The 26417-nt window shown below is 42.7% G+C and overlaps 1 long non-coding RNA gene across 8 annotated transcripts; it reads right to left on the minus strand.

Moving 5' to 3' along the window:
* Window positions 1-1993: 1993 nt before the first annotated feature.
* On the minus strand, window positions 1994-25845 carry LOC147911248 (uncharacterized). 8 transcript variants are annotated; one of them, XR_015551369.1, is made up of 5 exons: window positions 12409-25845; window positions 7107-7273; window positions 5750-5891; window positions 4673-5561; window positions 1994-3830 (listed from the first exon to the last, which is right to left on the minus strand). It is a non-coding gene; the product is annotated as an uncharacterized LOC147911248 (long non-coding RNA). The 8 variants fall into 8 exon arrangements; XR_015551367.1 differs by lacking the exon at window positions 1994-3830 and having other exon boundaries at window positions 4040-5561; window positions 12409-20058; window positions 22256-25845; XR_015551370.1 differs by lacking the exon at window positions 1994-3830 and having other exon boundaries at window positions 4040-5561; window positions 12409-12566; window positions 19891-25845.
* Window positions 25846-26417: the final 572 nt, after the last annotated feature.

A 26417-nucleotide genomic window follows, 5' to 3' on the forward strand; every position in this document is an offset into this window, starting at 1 on the left:
ACCCTGAGGGAAGAAGTTCTGAAAGGGCTCAGGGCCCTGAAGGTGTCAGTTACCCCTCATCCTCCTGGACCAGCCACATAAGTTGGGTATGTTACAAAGGAACGGGGCAAAGAAAGACTTTGGTCAACCCCTACAGAAACCCAAAACCATTACTTACAAACAGGAACCTGACACCAAGGCTGGTTCTGCTTATTCAAGATCAGACAGTAGTTCCAGGCTCCCCTTCTACATGCAGGGGACTAGTGTAGAGATGAGAACCAGTGTTTGGGCTACAGGGAAGGGAGCTGTGGTTAAAGATCCCAATCCCAAGTCTGGGCTCAGGTTTAGCTGTGGTAACAATAAAGCAGACATAAAATCCAGGGGAATTTTCTGCTGGCCAAGTCAGATATGAGGTTGCTAAACTCTCAAATCTGATTCCTGTTTAATGCTTTGATGACAAGGAAAATGAAATCTCCCATGAAGTACTTGCTAGAATACTGAAAATTATTCTAGACTTTTCAATACTTAGTTGGCATAATTTCTTCAATGTTTTTATTTTGGGTAATTCGAGATTTAAAAATTTCCAACTCCTCCTAAAACATATTGTGATAGTTTTCTCAGAAACAACCCAAGGGGATAAATTGCGTATTCTGTTCACATGCCTCAGAGTGACATTCAAAACTGTAACAACTACAATGGGCACCAGCCACCAGGGCAAGGGGCACGCCTGGTTTCCCTTTGTATGTCGATGGGGATGAGGTTCTCTTTATTGAAATATCTTGGGACAGGGCAGTCCAGCAGGCCATCAGACAGGACAGCATCTAGGTTTTTGACATCTGGATTAGTTTATCCATCTATTGTGTAAAAGTTATACTTTAATACTGTCCCGATATTAGAAAGACTACTCTTGGGTAGAAAGAAAGTTTTCTCAATGTTTAGATCTATAACTTAAAAATCGTTTTGTTCTCCTAAATCTTCTTTACTGATTAGTTTGTGGGAGTTAGGACTACAATCTGCCTTTCTACAGGACTATGTCAAAAATGTTTTCTTTCTAGTTAAAAACAAACACAATTATGGAATTATGGTATTATCTTCACTTACTAAATATTCCCTTAACTTCTCACACTCTTTCCCCATCCCTACTGTCTCCTGTTTCTGTCACTAGAGCACTTGGTGAGAGAACTGGGTGCTCTAGACCTTTCTTCCTGTGGTATCATAAATCACTCAATCATAATAGCCATCATTTCTTTGGCTCATTGTATGAGCCAAGCAGTGTGCTAAATGCTTCATATTAGTTGTCCCATTTATTCTCCCTGACAATTCTGTGAGGCAGGTATAGGTCATTATCTCCATCTTCCTAATGAGGACACTGAGATCCAGAGAGAAGATAATGCCCAAGGTCATAGAGCTCAGTGGTGGAGCAAGGACTTGAGCCTCGGCCTCTGATTCTGGAGCCCGTGTTCCTAACCACTGTGCCGTGAGCATTACTCTTTCCATAGAATGTTACACCTGGAAGGGACTAGAGGGATTATCTAGTCCAATCGACTTATAAAGGAGGAAGCTGAGGTCCAAAGATGTGAGGTTACCAGTTCAGAGCCCAAAGATGAGACATGACAGAGGAGATGAGAACACAATGGTGCTTCTGATCCACAGGTCACTGCTCGTGTCATGAACTCCCACAGCTTCATCTACCATCCTCAACTAGAGGCTGTGTGGTCCTGTGAATGTTTTCATGGTCCTCTGCAATGAGTCTCCAAGGTACACATTTATCTGCTTCTGGGGCCGGGTGTTCCCCTCCTCCTCAATCACCTTTCACTCAAAAATATAATTTGGGCGTGGCCCCCATGGCATAGCGGATAAGACTGATGTGCTCCACTTCAGTGACCTGGGATCGCGGGTTCGGATCCTGGGTGCGGGCCTATACCATTCATCAGGCCATGCTGTGGTAGGGACACACATACAAAGTAGAGGAAGATCGGCACAGATGTTAGCTCAGGGCTAGTCTTCCTCAAGCAAATAACAGGAAGATGGGCAACAGAAGCCAGCTCAGAGCAAATCTTCCACACACACACACACACACACACACACACACTATATGTATACATGATTTTCCTTTTTTCTGTTCTTCCCTGAGGAACTACTGTCTGCAGAAAATACATAGATCATATTTTGAAGGTGCATCAGAAACTTCAGGAAACAGACATGAACATACAGCATTATTTATTTTTTTAGGATGGACTTAGAGAAAGGACCTACAGGATTGATATCTCCAATAAACACAGGCCTATGTTTGATACTAAAACGCTAGATAACTAGTGTGACCAATTTAATCAAGCAAAATGTGTGGCTGGGAGAAATGGCTGGACAGAGAGAGGGGAACAAGCACACCAAATCAGAACAGCCTCCATCCCAGAGAGGGAAGCAAGACCTCAGCTAGAAGAGTCCAGGGCAGTCTCTGGGCTTCACACTAGGGAGGGCAGAACAGCCAGGACAGTGTTTCTTTAAAAGATAAACAGTGAGCATCCACCAGGCCCTAGGGCCTGTTATTTCACCTTCTCACCTCACCCTGCTGGCAGGTCTCAGGAGCTCCATTTTTCTGGCTAGACTCAGAGAGGCTCAGCGCTTGCCCAGGGTCATCAAGTACTGATTGGATTACAGGGCTGGGATTAAACTCCGGAGAGTCTTAACTGCCTGTTGGTGGAAACCAGCACATCTGAGTGATTGCTAGGTTGTGGATCATTTCAATATTCTGTTATTATTTTTTATTATCTTTAATAATAGATGAAAATGCTCATAAGTGTGAAAAATAAAAGTTTTGCAAAAATAACCTTATTCTAATTTTGTTAAAAGTGAATAAATGTTTGCATATATGCGTTCAAATAAAAGTAATCAGAAGAAAATGCCACAAATTGGTAATGGTGAGTTTTGCTAGACAATGTTCATTTTCTTCTTTATATTTTTCTGTATTGCCAAATATTCTACAGTAAACATGTATTACTTGATTAGGAAAAAACAGTACATATTATAAATAATAATTGGACATCTAATCTTTCGGCATCTGTGACACTCCATTCCTTACATCTTCACAGTCAGTGTCAAAGGTTTATTAGCAGAAAGGACAAAAACAGAGATTGCAAATACATTTCACATCAGGTGCCAACCCCCATCACCTGGTGGGGGCAGCCTGGAGCTCTATTTTCAAAAGGATTCTGAGGCTGAGTCCTCCCTCCCCAGGAGCCAGCCCTGGGATCACTGAGCAATATCCAGCCCAGACAGGGCTGATGGAGGGCTGCATGAGTGTCAGGCTGTTTGCCATTCCTGAAACTGACTCCAGTGCTAGATGGGGCCTTAAGGGTCATCTGGTGAAATCCCTTATGCACTGATGAGGAAACGGAGGTCCAGAGATAGAAAGCAACTTACTCAAGGTTCTAAAGGCAGAACCAAGACTAGAACCTGGTTAAGGAGACCTGGCCTGTGGTCTCCTCGCTGCCTCCAGCTGATCGATTCATGCCCACGTGAGCCTCTCTACCTCAGCAATGGAGCAAGAGTTCTCCATCTTGGCCTCCAAGAACTCAGTTGTCTCCTCAACTCTTCAACCCTCCTGCCAAAGCCACCTGGGCTCCCCTGATGGTGTCTTAGGGGACTGTCTTCCGTGTACTAACCTTCAATATGGAGAAAATGGAGTAAACAAATCCCAAGGGTTGGATCAAATGGTGGACTTGCCCAGTAGGTGGCAGCACCAAGAAGAAAGAGACCAAAGCAGCATCTGAAGTGCCCTGACCCTCAACTGTCAGAAGAAAAGCCTTTCATGGAATATTTTGTGGACATGTTTGTATGGAGGCACTTAAAATCTACAAAGGAGATAAACAAGATTGGAAGGAAATATACCAAAATATTTAAAGTTGTTTTCAATAAATGGTGGTATTTTGTTATTTTTCTTTTCAATTATTTGCATCTTCTGCAATGAACAAAAAATTCTCATAAAGTTATTAAAATAGTGACAGATTATTTCAGTAAAATGTGTGCAGAGTTTGAGTACTGAAAAGACATTCATAAAGCATTCAGAAATGTGATCACCTATATTTCTGTCATGTATGTCATACAGTCATGCAAATATAGAAGTGTAAAAAAGACGTTTAAAATTCAGAATCCTGTAATGTTTCTGCAGTGTGAACGTATTTAAAAATCTTTTTAGACTCATTAAAAAAAACAAAACAATTACAGATTTAGTTAAATCGGAGGCATAACACTGAATAACTAGCACACGCGACCATGTCAACATGATGTCATAGTTTCTTTACATTCACTTGCTCAGTGTGAAGAGGATTTACATGAATACGTAGGGGTTATGCTGCTTCATCTCAAAATAACCTAAAAGTTAACTCTTAGAGCATTAGTTTCTGTAACACAGGTGTTAAAAATGCCTAAGTCTAATGTATGTACAAATAAATGTATTGGTATCTCTGGAGTATGTATACATAGATATAGGAATGTAAGACTATGTTAAGTAGATGTTCCCTACCATAAATAATCAGTGCAAATGCCAGGGGCTTTTTTTTTTTTTGGTCAAATTCTTAATTTTAACTCTCTTCTTTCTTTTTCCTTAACACTCTTCAAATATAAACTTTATTTTGTGTCATGTCTCATTATAGGCAATGAGGCTTTTTGTGGAGAATCTGCCTCGAGTCCTTACCTGGCATCACAGGATCAATCTGACTCTCTGGTCCCCAGAAGGTGGAATGATTCCTCTTCTCTGTGTTTGATAACACAGGGGGCTGGTTTGGGGCAGTGGCTTTCTGGGATTTCTCCAGTAAGGAGCCCCCACCTTGCATCTTCACTCGGTCCTGTGGTTCTAGGTTGGGCAGTTGCTGTGTGGGTCCCCATCTTCCGGTCAAGGCTCACTGATGCTTGGAAAAACTACTGTTAGTTGTTGGGTTTCTTTTCTGAACTTTAACTAAAACCACCAAATTTGCAGTAGATTGAAAGTCATGGATATTTGGGAATAATAATCTATCCATCTAAGACACGTCAGAGCCCCATAAAAAACTTCTCTCTCTCGTTTCCAAATTGGTAGTCTGTTCTCTCTTCTTCCAATAATTAACTTTCTAAATGTCACACATAAATTGACAAAGACAAAACTTAAAACTAGGATTTGCAATTCTTCATCCTTCCTCAAGCCAGAACTTCACGGAACTTTCTGCAGCTTCTCTTCTTCCTTGCGATGACTTTTCTGTACGTGACATTATAAGACTGGTTTACAGCTCTGACTGAGCCACACCCGAGTATGTCATACATTTTCTAAAAAATTCATCAAAACAAATTGTTAACTCACTTCAGGTTTTAAAAGAGCATATGCTATACAGCATTTTTAGAAGGGCGAAGAATCTTTTGGAAAATTGAAAGCAATTTTTGAGGGCCGGCCCTGTGGCTTAGCGGTTAAGTGTGCGCGCTCCGCTGCTGGAGGCGCGGGTTCAGATCCCGGGCGTGCACCGACGCACTGCTTCTCTGGCCATGCTGGGGCCACGTCCCACATGCAGCAACTAGAAGGATATGCAGCTATGACATACAACTATCTGCTGGGGCTTTGGGGGAAAAATAAATTAATTAATTAAAAAAAGAAAGCAATTTTTGAAAAATGTAAGCAATATCAAAAATTTGACATTTGCCACAGGGACTACAGACTCATGATAAATGCTCATTTAATTTCAGACATAGCTTGTTCACATAAATTTATACCTGAAACCAGGCAGAAAAACAATATTGAGCTTACCTTGTATTATGAATACACAGATATCCCTTCCATCCCCTGGCCTGAAAATGCGAGGCAGCTGTCACAATGTTGACAGAAAGCTTCATCAGACCCGTCAAAACACTGCTCCACTCCATCTCAAGCCAGCGTGATATCAATGCAACTGCCATCATCACAAGAAGGAGTAGCGTGAGCACATGCTCAAACACCCTGTTTATAAATGAGTCTCAAGTCGCAGGAGGGCAGGGAAGGTAAGACTTCCACTAGGTCAAGATTAACAGAGACTAAATAGAAATATCATATGATCCAACTATTCCACTACTGAGTATTTATCCAAACAACATAAAGTCAATAATTCAAAATGATTTATGCACCTTTATGTTCATCGCAGCTTTATTCACAATAGCCAAGGCATGGAAGTAACCCAAGTGCCCATCAATGGATGAACGGATAAAGAAGTTGCAGTATATGTATGTGTATATATATATATATATATGATGGGATACTACTCAGCCATAAACACAAGATAAAGTCGTGCCATTTGCAACAACATGGATGGACTTGAGGGTATTACGCCAAGTAAAATAAATCAGACAGACAAAGACAAATACCACATGATTTCGCTCATATATGGAAGATAAACAAACCCATAGAGAGAATAGATTAGTGGTTACTAGGGGGGAAGAGGGTGGGCGGCGGGCGAAACAGGTAAAGGGGCACATGTGAATGGTGACAGATAAAAACTAGACTCTTGGTGGTGAACATGATGCAGGCTACAAAGAAACTGAAATATAATAATGTACATCTGAAATTTACACAATGTTATAAGCCAATATGATCTTAATAAAATAATTTTTAAAAGAAGAGTTTTCATTATGCAACAGAATGTGAGGACCCTCATGTAAATGTAAAGCTATATTCTTAGTGTATCCAGGCATATGTGTAAAGTGTCCATGAAAATTTTTAAATACTCCTTTTAAATTGACACGTGTTTCACACACTTTAATTTGTCTTAAACATACTCCTTAGCTGCACTCTTTGAACATACATACCAAATAGACCCACCTTTAAACAAGATTCTTTCCTCGAAAAGGCAGATGATTGTCTTTCATGAAAACCACTCAAGGAAAGACAGAGCCTCTATAGGGTCCCGGAGCTCACACAGTCTATTCTCATCCCCTGGAGTGCTCCCTGCCCAATCCAGCGGCGTCACTTAGCCCAAAATATAATGGAGTCTATTTTTATTATTATATTTTTAGTAAGGACTCTCATTTAACAACAGCCAAAAATATAATGGAAGAGCCAAAGAAATGCATAGTCAGAATATAAAATGCCAATCCAATACCATCCTTCCATAAATGGCCCAGTTTCTGCTGACCTTTGGGAATGTGAGGGAAGGACTTTCTTCTCACCTCCCATGGAGAAGGCCATGGGAAGCACTGTCACCGAGACATTGTCACAGCTTCTCTGCCCAGCAGTGTCCATCACAGTGAGCTGAAAGGTGAATGCTTCTTCCTATAAGTGGGACAGCTTCAGGGTTCCTGACTGAGGCACACGACACACAAATAGGAAACATCACATTTAGTTAGGAGATCTGAGGCACGGAGTCCAATATCATCATGAACTGGAAATCAGTGTCAGCCTTGGAGCAGTCCCAGGATCCACATTGCCACCTCTGGTCCAAGGCTGTGGGATACTAAATCCTACACTATTTTGGCAGTCTGGCCCTACTTTGCATTCACAATTTCCAGTTTCACCTGGGCTGACAATGTCTTTGACTGACAATCCTTCAATTGTCCTTAGCAGCGGCTGTTCCGAACTGTACCACCTCTAAGCTCCACACCCAATATCTATTTCCTTCCTTCTCAGCAGGTGACCTCCTCTACCTCAACGAGAAAATTAGCACCAAAATTATGGTCATCACTCACCCCATCCTGGTGATGTACCTGTTTCTGTACCCATCGTCACCTCCCTACCTCCAGCCCTAAGATGAGCTGTTCCTCTTGCACTAGTCCTTGACCCCTCTCCCTCTCTGACCTTCAGAACGTCGACCTATCAATCGACTTCTCTTTCAAATGGCCCTTCTATTACTATACTCAAGTTTCTCTTGACCTAACAAACAAACAAAACAACAGTAAGTAAATAGCTCCCTACACTCCAAGATCTTCTCTATCCACAATCTTATTTCCTTTCCATTTCAACTTATCTTCAAAGGGATGTCCATGCTGCACGTGCTGGTTCATCTGCTCATTTTCCATTTATTCTTTATCCCTTCCATCTGGCTTCTTTCCCTACCATTCCCCTGAACCTGTGCTGGTAAAACTCACCAACTGACCCAGCAAAGACTTATTAGTCTTGTGTTCAATTTTTCCCACTGGGCCTCTTACTGTAGTGAACAATGTTGGCCCCTCCCACCCTCTGGAACTCCCTACTTCCCTGGCTTCTGTTTCTGTGTCCGAGTTCTCCCACCTTCCTTGAAGATCTCCCTCTTGGGCTGCACTTCTGCTCACTCCCCGAGCCCAGGGCTCCCTCTGGACTCCCTGCTCTCCTCACTCCACTTTGCAGGCGGCTTCATGACCACGGCAGAGCAATAGCTTCTGAGGCCCAGTTCTGCGGAGGGATTTTGGGAGTCACTTCTGGATGCTCAGTCTAAAAACTGGTTTTTCAGCCCTCCCAATGATACTATTAACTGCTTAGTAGCCTATTTAAAAAAAATCCTTTCTGTTTAAATGAACTAGTCTGGACAATATTCTGTACAAACAAATTCTGACCATTATACATTTTAATGCATTGAGGCATTAATGGACTTGAAAGTACAGAGAGTTGTCCTATTATAACTATCATCTTCTTGTTTGTATTTTATAAATCCCAGAATTTGGACTCCTGCACACCACCTTGGCTTGGAGGATTGGTCACTACTACATACACACACGAGCAGAATGCTTTACAATCACTTAGAGGCAATGTAATGAGATACAGTGGTTCCCACGTTCAGGCTGCTCAGTAATCACCCAGAGCTCCTGTTAAGGGATGAATTTCCAGGTCCCGGCCTCAGAGTCTGAGTCACAGGGTCTGGAGTGGGATCCGGGAATCTACACAGAATAAGCACCCTCAGGTGATTCACTGATCACACTGGAAGAAACACGGGTGAGGTTCTTAAGAGCACAGAGTGGCATCAAACAGACTGGGTTTGAACACCAGTCTTACCATGTACCAGCTATGTGACCTTGTACAAGTCACTTAACCTACTAAGCCTCAGTTTCTTCCTCTGTCAAATGGAAGTAAAAATAGCACCTACTTCACACAATCAAATGAGATAACCACATATAAAGACCTTAATATTGGTTGTAAATATAATATAAATTATAAATATAAAATAAAAAACTATTTTTTAAGATATAATAAAGCTAAATACAGTAAATGCTTAAATATATACACTATGTGCATTGGCAGATTCTCATCTCAAACTGAATGACCTGACTTTGTTTTTATAGCCGGGAAATGAAACCCCTGTAAAGTGACTTTCATTCACTGAGACAGTGACAGAATTGAGACCTCCGGTTGTAAAGCCATCTATGAGCTGTCCCATCACTTTCCTTGCAAAAGCTTTAAGCTGGAGAGCTGGCAGAGAAGGCCCCCATCCTTTGTTGTTTATTTCAGAGAGATGGTAAGCAGTGTTCACTGCCACGCTGTTACGTGATCCTCAGGCCCAACTCCACCGAGAGAATATCAGACAGGGTCACGATGTGAGTTCTGAAACACTACCCTCAGGGCCAGCAGAGAGAAAGCTAAAGACAGTGAGATAACTTCCAAAGAGTCTGGAGTGGGCAACTGAGCCTCAGAAACGAGAACGTCCTGAGGTGAAAGTGGCATCAGCCTGAGAACAGTCAGAGATCAGAGACTCCAACGAGTAAGATTTAAGATGAGACCAGAACTGTGGTTTGGGACCTTGGGGTCAGATTTAACCACTCTCCTCTTTCACATTGCACATTCAATTCATCAGGAAATCTTGTTGGCGCTCCTTTAAAAATATATCCAGAACTCGACTGCTTTTCTTCCGCCCATTCATCCGTCACCACCCATCAGAGCCCATCCTGTCTCTTGCCTGAGTCACCGCAGTGGTCAGGCGACCTGAGCTCTGGTGGGATTCGGCCTGGCAATCCTTTCTTCTGGAAACTTTCCCTCCCACCTCTGTCCACATAGTTGTAAGGGAAGGGTCATTTACGACCTCTGCCTATGGTCACAGGGGTGCGAGGTTGAACCAAGGGGAGCTGGTGATAGTGCAAAGGGCAGGTCATAAAGCGCAGATCTGCCCACGACGGGGTGGTGGGGCAGCTCTCACTCCCTCCAACTCTGGCTCAGAAGCCGGCAGACCTTGCTAGGTGGCAGCAATGCCATAGGTTACACCACTCTTTATTGCTTCTTGCGACTTACATCGGAACACAGGGGTACGTGATAGCAGATGGCAACCTTAGTAGAATGTGTTGAGTGAGCCGTGCAGCCTTGAGTAAGGTGCTGTGAGATAGAGAGGCTCTGTCCCAACTGGTTGGCCTGAATGCAGACAGAAGGCCTGAGACTGCTGAAGGCAGCAGCTGTGGAGTTTGCTGCCCTGGCGTACCAGAGGAGAGGGTAGACTGTAGTGTTGATCAGAGTGGGGATTTGCAAGGTGTGTGTGACAGGGGACCTTGAGTGTGGCCAGAGGATTGAGGTGGAGATGCGGTCAATGGAGACTTTAAGAGGCCAGAGCAAAATGAATCCAACAGTCTGTACTTTCCCAGTTACACGCGGTCAGATGGTGGAGTTAGATCATATTCACAAGAATAGAACTCTGATTTTCCCGTCTTTCTCAATTCTGGAGGAAGGTGATTTTAGAGAGTTTCCTCAAGAGTTGGGGATTTGTCTTATAATATGCTGCCCAGAGGAGGATCGTTTTAAAAAAATAGGACCAGAGAAGGCAGTAATTAAGACAGAATTAAATTGCTTATCTTGAGATTTCTTTTTTTTTTTTTAAAGATTTTATTTATTTATTTTTTACCCCCCAAAGCCCCAGTAGATAGTTGTATGTCACAGCTGCACATCCTTCTAGTTGCTGCATGTGGGATGCGGCCCCAGCATAGCCGGAAAAGTGGTGCGTCGGTGCGCGCCCGGGATCCGAACCCGGGCCGCCAGCAGTGGAGCGCGAGCACCTAGCCGCTAAGCCACGGGGTCGGCCCCTTGAGATTTCTTGAATCAAAAGGAGAAATATTTTTGGACTAGGCCTTTCTCTTAGTCTTCAAATCCTCTCAAAACATACCACGTAGATAGTGATCTACCTATAAGATTAGCCATGATTAGGAAACTCTAGAAGTAGAGAACAGAGGGGAAAACTGAACTTTATTCTTCCCTCTATAACCCAGTCAAATTATACTTCTGTTATTGTTTTAGAATCTGTTTATAACCAGTTTTCCCCAACTCTGCCCTCATTTCCCTTCTATGCCCCTAACGCACTGTAACCAGAGAAGAATCATTTTTTAAACTGAAATTTAAAAATGCTTTTAGATATAAGCAAAGCTGCTTACTTACGAAGAGCTAGAAGCATGGAGAAGTAGCATATAAAATCAAGAGTGGGGCAAACTTAGCTCCTAACAGCATGTAGAAACACACACAGAACTAGAACTAGAAGAACCATAGGAAGAACCAAGCTTTCAGGCGTTTCCTAGGGACGCCACTCCCTCTGTCCTGTGTGGAAGCCCTTCCTGGGCGCTCCTAGCCTTTCTCACTAGGGAGGTGTCGACAAGGAACTGTGCTTCGTCTTCTTGCCTCCAGCAGCACCTAAGCTCTAAGACTAGCAACTCAATGACTGGTGATGGATGAATTTTTTACCTGGATCTTGAACTAAGAAAAGAAGAAATAAAAATTTTAAAATGTAATCTGATGGTGGTTACCAAAAGGGAAGGAGGTTGGGGGAGGGGGAAAGTGGTATAGGGGCCCATATGTACAGTGGCGGATAAAACTAGATCATTGGTGGTGAACACGATGCAGTCTATTAAGAAGCTAAAATCGGGGCTGGCCCCGTGGCGTAGCCATTAAGTGCGTGCACTCCGCTGTGGCGGCCCGGGGTTCACAGGTTCGGATCCCGGGCACGCACCAACCCACCGCTTGTCAAGCCATGCTGTGGCGGTATCCCATACAAAGTGGAGGAACATGGGCACAGATGTTAGATCAGGGCCAGTCTTCCTCAGAAAAAGAGGAGGATTGGTGACAGATGTTAGCTCAGGGATAATCTTCCTCACACACACAAAAAGAAGCTGAAATATAATAATGTACACCTGAAATTTACACAATGTTATAAGGTAATATGACCTCAATAAAATAATTAAAAAGCTGAAAAAAAGTAATCTGAGTCATTAAAACAAAGCATGAGTCTTTTTCATTGAAGTGTTTTTTGTATTCCGGAGAAGCCAACAAAAGAAGCAGCAAGAACAGGGTAAGCTTCAAAACAAATGATCAGGATCCCTGTTTACTCAGTAGAAAAGTAAATTTACAGAATAAACCATTTTTTGGACAGTCACTTTTATACTTTCTCCACTTGACACCTCTTCTGCGAGCTTACAGACATTTTGGAAGCATAAGTGGAAGGACATTATGGAAGACTACTCCACTGAAACATGAGTTTTCCTTACAATGACGACATGAATTACCTTCACGTCCACTGAAGGGACACCCTGCAGCAGTGTCCACTCATACTGGACGATGGCGTGGTCATCTGTGCTCTCGCGGCCATCCAAAATCACCCCGTCTGCGCGCAGATGCAAAATCACACCCTGCCTGGCCTTGCTAAGTGGAGGTTCATCCTCTTCTGTCAAAGGAAATAAATAATTCACAAGAGAGACAATTCCCTATTTTGTTCTGATTTATTAAGAGAGATATCTTGTTTGCTAGAATAGATGTAGTCCAGCAAAGAACTGCTAAGAAAATGTACAGCAACTGGAGGTTATCTTCTTATTGGTCTTCATTGTACTCTCTTTACATAACAGACAATCAAATAGCAACATATTATGAATATGGAATTTAGCTATAATACACGCAGAAGAGGAAGCGTGGAGGGTCAGCTATTAGCAGGGATCCAGGACAAAGTTGTGGGTACCAGACAGACTACTAGGTCCTCCAATCTGGAGAAGTAGTTTTATTCTCTGGAGTGAAATTTTCACTTAAACTTAAGTTTATAAATCACTAAGTTAACTTTGGTTCTATTGGAAGAATTTATTAAAAAAAAAAAAAGAATTTTTGAAACAAACCTAAAAAAAAAAAATTTAATTTCCTTTTTTTTTTTTTTGTGAGGAGGATCAGCCCTAAGCTAACATCTGATGCCAATCCTCCTCCTCTTTGCTGAGGAAGACTGGCTCTGGGCTAACATCCATGATCATCTTCCTCTACTTTACATGGGACGCCGCCACGGCTTGGCTCAACAAGTGGTGCGTTGGTGCGCACCCGGGATCCGAACCAGCAAACCCCGGGCCGCAGCAGCGGAGTGCGCGCACCTAACTGCATGTGCCACCAGGCCGGCCCAAAAACATTCATTTCTGATATAGACTTTATTTTTTTTCTTATCCTCTAGTTGTTAAAATAGGATGATATAAAGTTTTCAAGGGATCGGAAATAAATTCAGTTTGGAAACTTAAGGCAAGTTCTTGGATTCATACAAAATAAAAGCCACAGAGAAATTCTCTGGAATCTAATTTTTCATCTAGGAAAACAGAAGAGGTTCACAGTTTCTAATAACTAATTTTTATAACAGAAACTGGCACACTGAGTTTCTGAGATATCCTATGACAGCAAAACATGCATGTATTTACCTCTGATCTAGAAGGGTACTGGATAATTCAAGGCTAGCCATGTTCACTGAAATATTAATACTTAGCTGACGGCTGCTTCGGTGATGACTGATGGGAAAAGCTGCACACAGCCAACATTGCTAAGAGCAGAGTTGTGAATATTTTAATTGATTTAAGCTTCTTCTTAGTAAAGTTACTTAAATGCACACATATCTTAAAAAAATAGTAATATAACTGGAAAAAAGACTCTACATGTTCTTGTAATACATCCTTTTTGGCGTCCACTGTTTCCTCCCTCCTCCAGTGCCAAAGCTCTGGTCCAAATTCTGACCTGGACTTGTTCTTCCTTAGCTGACTCTGGACAGTGCTGCTAAGGCACTGCCTTTCTTACTCCGCAGCCAAAGCTGCCTCCTGAGCAAACTTCTCAGGGCCAACCCAGATGTCCCAGTGCCTGAGGTTTGGGGCCAGCCACAATCTTATGAGTTTCTCATTAACAAAGGCAACAAAGGGTAGTCACTGCAGCTACAAAGACTCTTCTGGAATGCTAATCTGATTGGGTCATCCCCCTGCTTCAGAAAAATCCTTCAACAAGTTCCCATCACCTTCCAGATGTTGAGAGACCCACCTGTCCAGCCCAGGATCTCATCCAGCGATCCCCTCAAGGCCCAGCAGCAGAGAATGCATGTGAGGGGCTCACAGCTCTTGGAGCTGTGGCTCTTCAGAATGAGAACGCTGCTGCCAGCCTCGGAGAGAGATGACTTATTTTCTTGAGCACCTTACAAGGAACAAGCACACTTGAAATCACCAAAGAGTACACATGTCTATTGAGAAGATGAGTCCCATTTCTACAGTCATTTAAAACAATGAGGACTAGTAACTCAGATTTCAAGAAGCCACATAAGTAACCCCTGCCTAAGAGGACATTTGTTCTGCCTTTTATCACCTCTGAGTACAGATCCATTGCCTTAAGCCTTTATTCTGCTTCTTCCCGGTAAGGAGAGATGTGACAGCTGCATTACTAATAGGACTTTTCATCGAGTTTTATAGAGAATTTTCCTTCGGTTGTAGAAGGTTCATTGCTTTCCACACGATGGTTTAGTACTTTATAATTCTGGAAAGCATCTTATAATTGGGCACTAATACGTTACAGTTAGCAGCTATTTTCATTAAAATTTACTTTAAAATACTATTTTTAAGTAGACAAACTAAAATACACCTATATGATACAAACAGCAACGAATGCTAATAATATATTTTAAGCCCTCAAAAATTTAACCCCAAAGATTTAAGATGGAAAAATCAAGTAAGCTCTGAAATATCCCACATATTATAAAACTAATTAATCCTGCCCCTTCTGGAAGAAAAAAAATCATTGTTTTACTCATTAACTTTTTGTCAGGTGAGCTTTAAGTATGATTTATGAACACAGTGAAATTCCCACATCCTCTAAATTGATCACTGATATTTGAAATAAGAGAGACACATTTCCTCTCAGTTCAAGTCCAGGCAAATTACACTGTATAATGTATTTTAAAATAAGCCAGAGCTTATCTACCCAGAAACAGGCCTTAAAAATAAACAAATGACAACAAGAAGAGGAAACAAGTGCACTTTCATTCAAAAATATTTGACTTGCTGATGAAGAACAAGATAAACATAATTCTGAAATTTCATCATAAAAATGTAATAACCCAATGTTAATTACTGTGGAAACAGATTTCTTTTTAAACTAAACACACTTGGTAAGATCTACATAGGCGAAATAAGATGCATCAATTTTGATGGAGCATATCAAGGTGGCATTTTATACACAGAAGAATAACATTGTTAACTAAATCTGAATACAGCACACTGCTCTGAATGGAGCCTTAATGACAAGGAAGAGGTTCTGGAACCTGGATATGTATCGAGTGGGCACAAATGATGCAGCTGAGGCTAAGAAATTAGAAGAGACTCCTGAAGTCAGGATACGGAAGTGGGGCCAGAATGAGGAAAAAAGCTTAGATATTACGGGTGAAAATCCACTGTGGTTTTTTTTGTACGTGATTTTCCTTATTGTGTTTTTCTTAATTGCAACACTTTAGGAAAAAATTATCACAACCCCAATACGATTATCATCATTTTTTGTGTGCTGTTCTAGTCTTTCTCCACATGAGCTGATGACAATAATAATGAACAGCTGCCATTCATTGGATGATTTCCCTGGACCAGGCACCATGCTAAATGCTTTTGAGACACAGCTTCACTCCTCTTGCACGAGTCTCTGAGGCAGGTGTTATCATCTGCGTCACACTCTCGAGGAAGCCAGGGTCAGAGAGGATAACTTAGTTGCTGAGACCACACAAGTGATATATTTGCCAGTTCAGAAGTCAGATCTTTCTAACTGAAAGACTCTCCCTTCCCACACACTTTGGGGCACCCGAAGTGTATTCAGGTACAGTAAATATAAATTTACATCCTGAATTTAACCTAAGGTATTAATATGTTCTATTTGTTGGCATTTATTCATATTCTCTAGCATTGCCCACGTTACTACATAAACTTCTCAGTTACCGTTTAATTTCCTCACCTCTACTATTGGACATTTACTCTGTCCCTATTTTTCATCATTATAAATAACGCCATAATAAACTTTTTTGCTCGTATTTTTTCTTTAGCATGGATCATTTTCCTAAAGGAATATTCCAGAAGAATCAGTGACTATTTAATGTTCTCTACTACATATTTCCTGATTGAATTTGAAAAGAGTGGTACCAATTTACACTTCCAGTGACCATACAAGATTATACTAAGTTCTCCACATGCATGCCAATACCAGAGGGAGCTTACTTTTGCCAATTTAATAAGCATAAGCTGGCATTGTTTGCTTTTTTTTTGGTAGGGAAAGATTCGCCTTGAGCTAAGGTCGGTTGCCAATCTTCCTTTTTTTTTCCTCCCCAAAGCCCCAGTGCGTGGTTGTATATCGTAGGTGTAAGTCCTTCTGGGTCTTCTACATGAGCCACCACCACAGCATGGCTGCTGACAGAGCAGGGGTGTGGTTCCACACCCGGAAACAGAACCCGGGCTGCCAAAGCGGACAGCGCCAAACTTTAACCTCTGGGCCATCAAGGCTGGCTCCTACTTTGTGGATGTTAAGTGCCTCCATACAAATATGTCCACAAAATATTCCATGAAGGGCTTCTCCTTCTGACACTTGAGGTTCAGGGCACTTAGATGCTGCTTTTGGTCTCTTCCTTGTTGGTGCTGCCACCTACTGGTCAAATCCGTCACTCCATCCAAGCCTTGGGATTTGTTTCCCTCCATTTTCTGCATAGAGAAGATTTGTATGGAGGAGACAGGCCCCTAATCCACAGTCAGGGAAGACTAGGTGGTTCTGGCAGGAGGGATGAAGAGCTGATGGAGAGAACTGAGTTCTTGGAGGCCAGGATGGAGACCTCTTGCTTCATCGCTGCCGTAGAGAGGCTCCCGTGAGATGAATGGATGAGCTGAAGGCAGCGTGGAGAACACAGGCCAGGGCTACTTGATTAGGTTCTAGTCTTAGCTCTGCCTTCAAAACCTTGAGTCAGTTGCTTCCTATCGCTGGACCTTAGTCTCCTCATCAGTTCATAAGGGATTTCACCAGATGACCTCTAGGCCCCGTCTAGTGCTGGAGTCTGTTTCAGGAATGACAAATAGCCTGACACTCACGCAGCCCTCCATCAGCCCTGTCTGGGCTGGATATTGCTCAGTGATCCCAGGGCTGGCTCCTGGGGAGGGAGGACTCAGCCTCAGAATACTTTTGAAAATAACGCTCCAGGCTGCCCCACTGGGTGATGGGGGTTGGCACCCGATGTGAAATGTATTTGCAATCTCTGTTTTTGTCCTTTTTGATAATGAGTCTTGTTGCTGCCTGCGAAGTTGTAAGGAATGGAGTTCCCCAGATGCAGAAAGATTACATGTCCAGTTATTACTTATAATATATATTATTTTTCCTAATTATTAAGTTAATGTGTATTTACTGTAGAACATCTGGAAATGCAGAATAATATAAAGAAGAAAATGAGAATAATCTTGCAAAACTCACCATTAACAATATATTGCATTTTCTTCTAGTTATTTTACTTGTACACATACATGCACACATTTATTCTCTTTTAACAAAATTAGGAAAATCTTATTTTTGCAAAACTTTTATTTTTTACAATAATGAGCATTTTCTTGTGTAATTAAATTTCCATCAAAAAACACAATTTTTGAAAATCCAGGGTGAAAAGAGTGGGAAGAGAAAATAGAACATTGAACATGTTAGAAAGGCCCTCAGAGCACGTGCTGTCTGTTTAGACAGCAGCTGTCCCCCCTCTCACCCTCTGTTGTCCCTAAAACACCGGACTAGAACCCCCAGCCTCCAATTTCAAGTGAGTTGAAATTATGTTCTGCCCAGCATAACATAAATATACTGAAAATGCATGATTATTCATGCCCTGTGCCTGAGTGTTACAAGGTTCATCAGTTAGTACAGTAACTGTGGAGACAAGTGGAATTTTCTGCTCCTCCTCCCCACAGACATGCTGTGAGGATAAATAAGACAACTCAGTGAAGGTATGCTAAAGAGATGCTAAGATTAAGACTAATAATGTAGTACAGAGAGTCATGAGGTGCAATTTTTCACCTATCGCAGTGACAAAGGTGAAAAAGTATAATAATCAATGTGTATAAGGATGTAGAGAAACAAGTCTCATGTGCTTTTTGTGGGATTAAAATTAGTACAATCTTCCAGAGGGCAGTTTCTGAGACCTTAAAACTGTGTGTGCCATGACCCAATTATCCTACTCTTGGGAATTTATCCCAAGCGTGTTACTAAGGATAGAATTAAGGGCGTGCACAGATATTTGGTTACACCAGTGAGTGCACCCTCCGTGCACTCAAGCCCTCGGTGGGGAGAGCACAGGGCCACATGGTGCCGGTGTTCTCTCCAGTGCAGCAGCACAATGCCGGTTGTTGCTGGATGTGGCTGCAGCTGTACGGCCTGTTCTCTGTGTGGTCCAAGTCTGACATTAACAAGGCTGTCCTCTTGTATCTAACCCAGCTAAAGGAAAGAAATCTGGATTCCAGCACTGCAGAGTGCTAGAGAAGTGGTGTCATATCCACATTCACATTGAATCCCTGTTTTGGAAACTTGAGAATTCACATCCAGCCCAGCAGGTCAGCACATTCTGTAAGGATCTGGATTGAAGAATGGCCTTGGGAGAATACAGGATTTCTGTATGGAGAGTGGGGTTCTGCCTGTGCTTTCTCGGATTCCCCTGAAAAATATGTCAAAGCCTGGCTGGTTAGCGTCTCTCTGGAGGTAACTAGAGTGAGCAACTGTGACCTTCGTGTTATTATGGAAGGTATTTTATTCAGAGAGGACAGCCTTGTAAAGCCTGTTTAAAAGGATTTTTTCACATGCCCTGTATTGCATCTTTTCATTATGTTGGGCTGTCTCTTTCCTTGTTGAGAAACCATTTCAAAACTATAAAACAACATTTCTGGGAAGGTCGTTAGAATGTGTTGAAGCCTGATCAGCAGCTCAGATGAGTAGCCTGTTATGCTCCAACATGGTGGCAGGAATCAACCAGGTTCTCAAATGGATGGAAGATCCAGTTAAGGGAAATTCACTTATCACGAATGAAGATCATCTGATGGTTATCTGCATGATATTATTTTGAGGGAAGTAGATCCTCTTTCAGTGACCTACTCACCTCTTTAGATAATGTCATTTTATCAGCTATAATGAGCATCTGCTTTAGTCATCCCACTATTCTGGGCGCTTAGAGAAACGTGGATCTTGAAAAAGGCATCCTCTACCTTCTCCTCAGTTATAATCTGAAATTTGTGGTCACTGTACTGGGGAGTCCATAATTTTTATTATTTGAAACCTATAGATGGTTTGTACAGTAGATTCTATTTTGTAACATCTGAGCCACTTGGGTCAGTCCCCAAGCACCAGCTGGTTTTAAACCAAATGACATGGTTCATTTCATCTAGAAGTGAGTTGAAGAACTCCAGCATTCTGATGGTATTAGAAGATTACCCTCCAGCCAAATACAAATATATTCATAAATAGTTATATTTTTCTTAGCCTGCCTTCACCAATGAACTGGGAACTCCTTTTAACTAATCTTAGACAAGTTGTAGAGGCATTTTCAAGGCTGGCTAGTATAAACAATTGAAGATGAGCAAAGAGAATGTCAGTAAGGAGTTTTATGGCAATGTTGAGGCCTTAATAACATTCCCAGTGTAACAGACACACAGGCTAAGTGCCCCTGGCTAGCTAAGATTTCATCCTCATACAATCCAGAAGATTTCCTGAAGAGAGGTCCCTCTTACCTACTCTGCAGGCATGCAGTGTGGTCCACCAGTGAAAGTGAGAAAGGACAACTCTTTTGTCTAGGTTAGTTGGCATGTGGTCACAGGAAGCTATAGAACATTCTGGAGGCAGGCCCATCAGGTAGCCACTTTGCCAGCTGGTATTCACAGCTTACTTCCAGAACATGCCTGCATGTTTGATAGTGACAGAAAATGAAATTAGAACAACTTCCATCCAGCTTCCAACTCCCCCTGTGAATGCATAGCTATGCATGGTAAACATAACACAATAGGCCATTCAGAAGAGGGAAAAAACAATTTCCTAAGACATTAACTCCTCTAAAAGGACCAGTACCAAAATGAATCATTTGCAAAAGCAAATGATATAATTGTCTTCTTTTGTTCTGACTTGCTGCTCTGGTGAGAGCGTGTGATGGGCTGTGTGGAAGTGAAGCATTTCTCTATGGCATTCCATATGTTATAGTCTAGGAAAAGTGAATCAGGCATTGTGGGAAATGACAATGAGTTCCTTCAGGAAATGGGGAAAACAGAAATTCACATTTCAAATATCACGAGGGCAGGGCGAGTCCCGTGGGAACTTCTAGAGTCCACGGCCGTTGTATCTCCTTAAGTCTCCTGTGTACACCTCCCTCTCCCTGAGACCTGATTTTTCCCTACATCGCTGGCTTCCCCTCCCCAGGGAAGGAGGGCATTTGAGAAAACACTCTCAAAATTTAACAACTGAAGATTCAAAGTGAACTTATGTCGTGCTTTAATTTAACCCACCTCCAAGGGAAGGAGCCATTTCCAAATACTGTTAACCTCTTTCTCTACTGTATCCTTCATAGAGCTTTGTCCCAAAATTTCCAAAGGAAATATTTAAATTTGTCATTTTCCCTAGATATGTTAATTTGCCTAGATATGAGTAAATACATATGGTGTTGACTATGGTTCTTGGAACGGTGACTTTGAGAGCAGTATGGTTCAGTAGAACAGTGCCTGCGGTGGATCAGTCCTGGGTTCTAATCCCAGCACCACCATTTACTAGCCACCAGGGAATGAACTTCTCTGAGCTGCATTTCCTTACCTGTCAGAGGATAATATATCTTCTCACAGTGTTGCTATAAGGATTTCATCAGATATTGTATGTAAATATCATTTATGTTCTCAGTAACTGTTAGCACTACATGAAATTTTGCTAGAACATTAAAGCCCAGTGGCATTCACTAAGAAACCAGGGTCAGAGAGCTACAAGCCTATAAGACTGTTAATTCAAATAAAAAATAGAAACCTGCAATGGTGGCCCCAGTACTGAGTTCCTCTTCAGAATCTAGAGAAACAACCTGTTACCTTCATTGGAAAGAGATGGAGGAAGGAAAATCGTGAATGTGGTTGTTTTATATTTTTGCACTGAGTGAAAGACAAACCAGTTAATCCTCTGAAAAGAATTGGAGGTTGGTAAATTTTGGTGTTTTGTTTTTATCCCTGGGTCATTATTTATTTATTTTTGGTGAGGAAGGTTGTCCCTGACCTAACATCTGTGCCAATCTTCCTCTATTTTGTGTGTGACACGCCACCACAACACAGCTTGATGAACAGTGTGTAGGTCTGTACCTGGGATTCAAACCCTTGAACCCCGGGCTGCTGAGCAGAGTGTGCAAACACAACCAACCACTACACCTCCAGGCTGGCCCCTGGCTCGTTATTTTTAAAAGTAGGGCATGAGGGCCTGGCCCTGTGGCGTAGCGGTTAAGTGTGCGCGCTGCACGGCTGGCAGCCTGAGTTCAGATCCCGGGCGCGCACCGATGCATTGCTTGTCAGGCCATGCTGTGGCGGCGTCCCATATAAAAAAGTGGAGAAGATGGGCATGGATGTTAGCCCAGGGCCAGCCTTCCTCAGACAAAAGAGGAGAGTTGGCATGGATGTTAGCTGAGGGCTGATCTTCCTCAAAATAAATAAATAAATAAATACATACATAAATAAGGTTTGGGAGTTTAGACATGTCCTTACTTTATAATGAAGTGACGGTGAGAGCCTTAGTAAATGGCCATTTCTTTTAAAGTCTTTGCTTGGCAAAATAAAAAGTTGACAACTCTAAAGTGGCCCCCAAAATGATTTTGAATTTTTATTGGCCCACAAGATCCAAAGGTGTTGAAATCTAGATTCATTTCTAGAATGAAATCACCATTCTAGAAAATTTCTTGGCCTGAGGATGAGAGCCCAAGTTCTCCATGGCCCCAGTGCTCCACCAGCCTCATCATTTAGATTCCGTATTCGCTGTCCCCGTCCTACTGGGACACGGTCTCCACAGCTCCAGGCAACAATCCCTTTCCTCCAGGGGTGAGCAGCCCCCCACCTGTCTCTCAGTCACAGTAATAGCTGTCACCTGGCTGTCTCTTTCCCCTTCAGTTCCTCGGTGGTCACTGTCTTCTGCAGTCTCACTGGCTGCTCTTCTTCCTTCCCCTCCCCTCACTGTCTGGATGGGAGGGGGCTTCCGGAAGGTAGACAATAATAGAAATCAACTTGAAAGTTACATCTGATTCTCTAGCCTACAAAAAATTGCGTATGCCTCGCTCATCTCTCTCATTCCCTTTGAGCTCAGTGTTCACGGAGGAAAGCCCTATCTTGGGCTCTATAGAGGCCAGCATGCACAAGTCCTTTTTGAGTTACATGATGAGGCTGAATGAGTAACATGATGAGTAGAATGGAATGAGCCTGCTCTGGCCTTGGCTGAGAGAAGTAAACGTGGGGTAACCTCATTGCACTGATGCACTGAATGAGTGTGGCTGAGTGACCTTTGCAGACATGCTCAGGAGGAATGTCTGAGAGCAGAGAGACTGGGGAGGAAACTCGGGCAGTGCCAGAGCCAAAGGTGATGGAGAACAGAATAGTGAAAGGATTCACAACCTAGCGTTCACTCAGATGTGCTGGTTTCCACCAGCAGGCAGTGAGACTCTCCTGAGTTTAATCCCAGCCTTATGACCCCCTCACTACTTGATGACCCTGGGCAAGCGCTGAGCCTGTCTGAGCCTAGCCAGCAAAATGGAGCTCCTGAGACCTGCCAGCAGGGCGAGGTGAGAAAGTGAAACGGCAGCTCCGAGGGCCTTGTGGATGCTCATTGTTTATTTCTTAAAGAAAGTCTTTCCTGACTGTTCTGCTCTCCCTAGTGTGAAGCCCAGAGACTGCCCTGGACTCTTCTAGCTGAGGTCTTGCTTCCTTCTCTGGGGTGGGGGGCGTTTTGGTATGGTGTGCTCATTCCCCTCTCTCTGTCCAGCCATTTCTCCTTGCCACATGCTCTGCTTTATTAAATTGGTGACACTAGTTATCTAATGTTTTAGTATCAAACATAGGCCTGTGTTTATTGGAGAAGTAAATCCTGTAATTCCTTTCTCTAAGTCCATCCTAAAACAATAAGTAAGGCTATATTTTCATGTCTGCTTCCTAAAGTTTCTGATGCACCTTCCACATATGTTATATTTATTTTATGCAGACAGTGGTTCCTCAGGGAACAACAGGAAAAAGGAAGATTATATTTTTGATCAAAAAGTGATTGATCAGGAGGGGAACACACAGCCCCAGAAGCACGTAAATGTGTACCTTGGAGACTCATTGCAGAGGGCTGCGAAAACATTCACAGGACCACACAGCCTCTAGTTGAGGATGGTAGATGAAGCTGCGAGAGTTCATGACATGAGCAGTGACCTGTGGATCAGAAGCGCCACTGTATTCTCATATCCTCTGTCATGTCTCATCTTTAGGCTCTGAACTGGTAACCTCACATCTTTGGACCTCAGCTTCCTCCTCTATAAATTGATTAGACTAGATAATCCCTCTAGTCCCTTCCAGGTGTAACATTCTATAGAAAGAGTAATGCTCGCAGCACAGTGGTTAGGAACAGAGGCTCCAGAATCAGATGCCAAGGCTCAAGTCCTTGCTCCACCACTGAACTCTATGACCTTGGGCGTTATCTTCTCTCTGGATCTCCATTTCCTCATTAGGAAGATGGAGATAATGACCTATACCTGCCTCACAGAATTGTCAGGGAGAATAAATGGGACAACTAATACGAAGAATTTAGCACACTGCTTGGCTCATACAATGAGCCAAATAAATGATGGCTATTATGATTGAGTGATGTATGATACCACAGGAAGAAAGGTCTAGAGCACCCAGTTCTCTCTCCAAGTGCCCTAGTGACAGAAACAGGAGACAGTAGGGATGGGGAAAGAATGTGAGAAGTTAAGGGAATATTTAGTAAGTGAAGATAATACCATAATTCCATAATTGTGTTTGTTTTTAACTAGAAAGAAAACATTTTTGACATAGTCCTGTAGAAAGGCAGATTGTAGTCCTAACCCCCACAAACTAATCAGTAAAGAAGATTTAGGAGAACAAAACGATTCTTAAGTTATAGATCTAAACATTGAGAAAACTTTCTTTCTACCCAAGAGTAGTCTTTCTAATATCAGGACAGTATTAAAGTATAACTTTTACACAACAGATGGATAAACTAATCCAGATGTCAAAAACCTAGATGCTGTCCTGTCTGATGGCCTGCTGGACTGCCCTGTCCCAAGATATTTGAATAAAGAGAACCTCATCCCCATCGACATACAAAGGGAAACCAGGCGTGCCCCTTGCCCTGGTGGCTGGTGCCCGTTGTAGTTGTTACAGTTTTGAATGTCACTCTGAGGCATGTGAACAGAATACGCAATTTATCCCCTTGGGTTGTTTCTGAGAAAACTATCACAATATGTTTTAGGAGGAGTTGGAAATTTTTAAATCTCGAATTACCCAAAATAAAAACATTGAAGAAATTATGCCAACTAAGTATTGAAAAGTCTAGAATAATTTTCAGTATTCTAGCAAGTACTTCATGGGAGATTTCATTTTCCTTGTCATCAAAGCATTAAACAGGAATCAGATTTGAGAGTTTAGCAACCTCATATCTGACTCGGCCAGCAGAAAATTCCCCTGGATTTTATGTCTGCTTTATTGTTACCACAGCTAAACCTGAGCTCAGACTTGGGATTGGGATCTTTAACCACAGCTCCCTTCCCTGTAGCCCAAACACTGGTTCTCATCTCTACACTAGTCCTCTGCATGTAGAAGGGGAGCCTGGAACTACTGTCTGATCTTGAATAAGCAGAACCAGCCTCGGTGTCAGGTTCCTGTTTGTAAGAAATGGTTTTGGGTTTCTGTAGGGGTTGACCAAAGTCTTTCTTTGCCCCGTTCCTTTGTAACATATCCAACTTATGTGGCTGGTCCAGGAGGATGAGGGGTAACTGACACCTTCAGGGCCCTGAGCCCTTTCAGAACTTCTTCCCTCAGGGTGGCCGTTAGGAGACTCTAGTAGCTACTAAGTCCCTAGACTGTCAGCAGGGGGAAATTCAGCAGTGACTCCTGACTCCTTCAGAGGGTTTTGGTGTGTGTGGAATGTCTGAGCCAGCTCTAGAATCAAGTTCTAGACCTTTGGTTTATCACAGATATCTACCTTTCACAGTTCTCTATGGGATGCCAGCCTCACTCCACACTTCGTTTGGTACCAACAGTCCCTAACGCACGTTCCCCATCCCCTCCTCCTGCACCCTGACACATCCAGACTGTTCCTGAGAACCTTGTTCAGGAGTTGTACCCGGGATTCTACAAATACACCAGAGGTTGAAATGCCATAGCATGTGCTCAGCTCCTGGTGCTCTGTCTTCAAGAGGAGGCCCGCTATGGCTGGACCAGATTTAAGCCGTAAAAGTCAAAGCTGTCAGGAGTGGACTTCCTCATCGACCTTCCCTGAAATGTAAACACTCACCTGTTTGCACCCACCCTCCCTTCCTTTCCTCCAGGCCTAAAGGGGAAGGTGTCCCCTCTTCCAAGGTCACTCTCTCCCCTGACCTTGATGCAGCCCTTATCTCCTCAGGTACGTTTCTCCATCATTAATAACTCTCCTATGTTTGTAATCTCTCTTTCTCTGCTGGCTCCTTCCCCAACAGCTGCAGACACACTCAGATCTCTCCCGATGCATGAAAAGCAAAATAGTGTCCCTCAACCTTCAATCTCCTTGTAAATGAATTCCCAACTGCCAAGTCCAGTGACCTCTCCCGGCTTCACCTCACTTGACCCCTCTTTAGAATGTGACTCATTGGTTTATAGTCTCACTAAGAGATAAATGACCACTACTGGCGCCTTCCCTCCACCCCACTCCCCATAAGTGCTATAAGTGAGAGAGCTCTGGTCCATTGGAGGAAATGAAGAAAGAACATCAGATAAAGTAAAAGGACATCAGGAATGAAAATAGATTTTCATTATTGTCCCATTTTTATTAGTGTTACTCCTGCTCAGGACTATCATCTGCAGTATGTTTTCAGGGTAAGATATATCAGCCAGGTTCCCTTCTCATTTTTTTGAGAATTACAGGGATTGCAGCTCCAGAACTGAGCAAGAATGTAGCAACCAAGTGTGCCAAAGGCACAGTGGGGAGTCAAATGCTGTATTGGTTAGGATTAGATTTGGGCACCTGTGAAAGAACACAGGTGACAATAGTAGGGGAAGAC

This window comes from Ceratotherium simum, unplaced genomic scaffold, assembly GCF_057802395.1.
Source record: "Ceratotherium simum simum isolate JZ-2026a unplaced genomic scaffold, ASM5780239v1 HiC_scaffold_45, whole genome shotgun sequence".
Taxonomy (NCBI): Eukaryota; Metazoa; Chordata; class Mammalia; order Perissodactyla; family Rhinocerotidae; genus Ceratotherium; species Ceratotherium simum.